This window comes from Macrobrachium rosenbergii, chromosome 21 (assembly GCF_040412425.1).
Source record: "Macrobrachium rosenbergii isolate ZJJX-2024 chromosome 21, ASM4041242v1, whole genome shotgun sequence".
NCBI classification, from domain to species: Eukaryota; Metazoa; Arthropoda; class Malacostraca; order Decapoda; family Palaemonidae; genus Macrobrachium; species Macrobrachium rosenbergii.
In genome coordinates this window covers 18,340,644-18,344,967 of record NC_089761.1, presented here as the reverse complement: position 1 = coordinate 18,344,967, position 4,324 = coordinate 18,340,644, and positions in this window count along the sequence as shown.

Below are 4,324 nucleotides of genomic sequence, written 5' to 3'. Positions count from 1 at the left end.
CTCCCCCTTCCCCCCTTTCCCCCCCTTCCCTCCTTTCCCATCCCCCTTCCCTCCCTTTCCCATCCCCTTCCCTCCACTTCCCTCTTCCTTCCCCCCCTTCCCTTCCTCTCCAATTTCCCCTTCCCATCACCTTCCCACTCCCCCTTCCCCCTTCCCTCACCCTCCACCGGAAACGAATATGAGTTTCCTTAACTGCAGTCATAAATCGGTTACAATTTCTGTCAAAACTAAAAAGTATAAAATAAGAGAATTAAGAAAAATGTTTAAACATGCTTTTATTAAAATGCACTAAAAAGTAAAAAATAACATTTTGAGACACACCAGGATTTTCTAACAATTAATCATGTATAAAGAAATAAAATGCTACAAGAAAAGAAATAGATTTTTTATTTCTTGTAGCATTTCCTTCCATGTTGGGACCCACGCCTTTATTTTTGTAGACTTGATTAATTGCAAGAAAATCCTGGTGTGTCTCAAAATATTATTTTTACTTTTTAGTGCATTTTAATAAAAGCATGTTTAAATTTTTTTTTTACTTAAAGCACTATATTTACAATTTGGAAAAGACCCCAGTTTTCCACCCGGGGTCATATAGTAACTGATTTGTATGTTTACCCTACCCTTCTGTATTTAGTCACTTTGCTAAGGTTAATTCTTTCTTTAAAAGCACTCTACTTTAATATCTTTGAAAAATGAGACTTCAGAATTTATATATACTACTGGGTAATACATATGGGTATGCTTTACTTGATTTGATGGATTGAAGGATCCAGGTCAAGGTCCTGCATAGAGGGCAAGGGTCAAATAGCAAATTAAGCTTGACCATAACTTTTTAGACGTATGTTTACTCCACTAATAAAACTTACTTGCAAGTTGAGGTTAAGGGCACGTCTGAGGTCAAAGGTCAGGCATGAATTTAACATTGGCCATAAGTTTTTAATTATACGCGATAGAGACTTCACATCTGGCATGTATCTGCACAAATGTAGCCGATGTATGGAGTGATGTCAACATCACACTTAGAGTTCAAAGGTCAAATTAGGATTTGCAACTTCCTTGAGTCATTCTCTCTCTCTCTCTCTCTCTCTCTCTCTCTCTCTCGTAGGGGGCTAGTGTCGGCAGTGCACCTCATGTGGTGCACTGTAGGCATTACTTAAGGTTCTTTGCAGAGTGTCTTCGGCTCCTAGCTGCAACCCCATTCGTTCATTTTACTGTACCTCCTTTCATATTCTCTTTCTTCCACCTTACTCTTCACACTCTCCTAACAATTGATCCACAGTGCAACTGCGAGGGTTTCCTCCTGTTACACCTTTCATAATCCCAGTGCCTGGCCCTTGGCCTAAATTCTGTATTAAATTCTCTCTCTCTCTCTCTCTCTCTCTCTCTCTCTCTCTCTCTCTCTCTCTCTCTCTCTCTTTGGGCTCTCTAAATAAATAATCTCTCTGTTGGTCTTCTCTGTTCTCTCTCTCTGGTTGGTTTCTGTTCCTCCACCCAACCGTTCCTACTCACCCTCCCTTTCCAATTAAATTCTTAATGATCTTCGTATCAATAGTTTTGGGCAATCCCTCGCTATCCATCGTTAAAAAGTTTCGAAAGAAAATTTTGAAATTATGATATATGTTGTAAAATGCTTTTTTTTTTTCTGGAACACCACTGTACAGCATTGTCTTTATCAGTTACGCCGGTTTTATCTTTAAGTACATTTATTATCTCGCCCTTTTTGGAATTGGTTAAAGTAAGAGTATTTATGACCTCACACTGTATTTTAATTGGCTAAAGTAAGAATATTTATTATCTCGCAATGTGTTTGAATTGGCTAAAGTAAGAATATTTATTATCTCGCAGTGTATTTGAATTGGCTAAAGTAAGAATATTTATTATCTCGTCATATATTTGGATAAGTTAAAGTAAGAGTATTTATTATCTCTGACTGTATTTGAATTGGTTAAAGTAAGAATATTCATTATTTCGCGCTGTGTTTTTTTGTAGTCATTATCTCTCACCGTGTTTGAATTGTTTAAAGAAAGAATATTTATTATATCGCACTGCGTTTAAATTGGTTAATTTTGCTCTTGAACTCGGCAAGTATTTAGTGTATATCCCAACTGTCTTTAAAGTTAAATATTTGTATTTTTTTTTATTTAAGACTTTTACGTTGTAGCCTTTTTTCAGAGTGCTAATCTAAATGTGCAATTTATCTTGGGCTCAAGTATTTGAATTAGAATACTGTGTTGTGAAATGTTTGAAATAGAACACATGTAGATTTTGAATTAGAAAGTGGAAACCCACGAAAACTGAATATGCAAAATCTTGGCATTTGAATTTGTAAAATCTTTCATCCCTTCTTTTTTTTTTTTTTTTTTTTTTTTTTGATAACCCGCGTCAGCCGTCTCATCGATATGGACCCCACAAAGGTATGGAACCTGTTTCGTTTTTCCGAGTAACCATATTTCCATTTTCCTGCTCTGTCAAATGCATCACAAAGATCGGTTTTGTCCGCTGTCACACTCACCAGTTCCAGCGGGTCTGTCTGTTACTGTTGTTGTGATTCCTTTTTTTTTTTAAATGTGATTTATTGTTTTGAAATTCTTGTAGTAATTTTTATTTTCTGGCCACCTACAATTTTCTGTTTCTTGCTAAATGATAGTGACGGCTGTCAGAACTGGTCGGAAGAATCATTGAATGTGTGTGTACATGTAAATTTATGTATATATTTGACATTTTAAATGATTTGCATTATGCATATTAATTTCCGTACATAGGCCTAATACAGAAGGTTAAGCATGGAAAAATAATTCATTTGGAATTTGAATATACATACATATATATATATATATATATATATATATATATATATATATATATATATATATATATATATATATATATATATATATATATACATATAACATCTTTGACTTCCTCGTAATATTTTGACAAACTTTCTAGCTACAAGCTTATTTCTATTTGGGAGATAAACGAAGAAATTTTTATCTTCTGTGAAAAAGTGCTGATTATGTACAGTATGTATATGCATATATATATATATACATATATATATATATATATATATATATATATATATATATATTATATATACATTATATGTATATATTATTATATATATTTAGACGCTGATTGTAAGTTTACTTTAATGTAGATATTTAGAACGGCTTTTTCAGATCAAGTTCAAATCGCTTTCATAATTCTGGTTTGTCCTTTAACATTTTACAGAGCAAATAATCTATTAGATATAAGTTGATCTCTCCAGGATTCGAATTCACATCCCGTATATGATTATAAGGGTCTGGTCTTTCCTTACTCGCTGCGGTATTACGGCACATATGTGATATGTCTTTTTTTTTTTATTTAGTGAGCATACGTACTTACGACTATGAAACACACTCGTACACTAGCGTTTTAGTGGATTCTGAATCTTGAAGGTATATTGATTCAAGTCTTCTTGGAACATTGGGTGGGGCAGCTTGCTTTTATCGCTCTGTACCCTTTAGAGGTTTTTCTTTTATGAGGAACTGGGATTATGACATAAATTCGTCTAGCTTCCGAACCTTAATAAAAGGTACTTCGTTAAGGAGTCCAAAAAAAAAAAAAAAAAAATGGTCACATGTAAGGCTATGAAACTTTTGCGTTTAATGTTACGTGCGAATATAAGTTATCATATCGCTGGCGTAGTTGAATATTTAGGTCGTCTAAGAGGTTACGAATTTGTTGAGTTATTAATTTATTTATGTTAAAGCAAATGTATCATGATTTAATAGTTCATGCAATAGTTGGACAGTTTAAATAATCATTTATTTTCACTTTGGTTTTGGCCTGCTTCAGTTAGCTAGATATGTAATGAGTCATAAAGCATAATGAAATATTTGTTTTACCTCGCATATTGTTTCAGTGCTTTACAAGGCCCAGCATGAAACAGGAAATATGTCTACATATTGATATATATGATAAAATTTGGCCTTGTTTACTCCCAGAGTTCGTATCAAGTATAATTGCTGAAAAGAATTTCACTACGCGTTCATTAATTTATTCGTTTCCTCATGAGTAACGCACGCACAGGTTTACCTGTTTAAATATTATTTATAAAATGTGTCAGATAACAGGGAAGTCAGAACATGGTTGGCGTGAAACGAAATTTTATAGATATATATCATATATATACAGTACGTATGTATTGTATATATAACTACGTACGTATATATATATGCATCATTATATACATTATATATATTTATATGTACCTGTATTTATATATAGTACATGTATATAATATACATATATGTATATTTTATGCATATATACATAT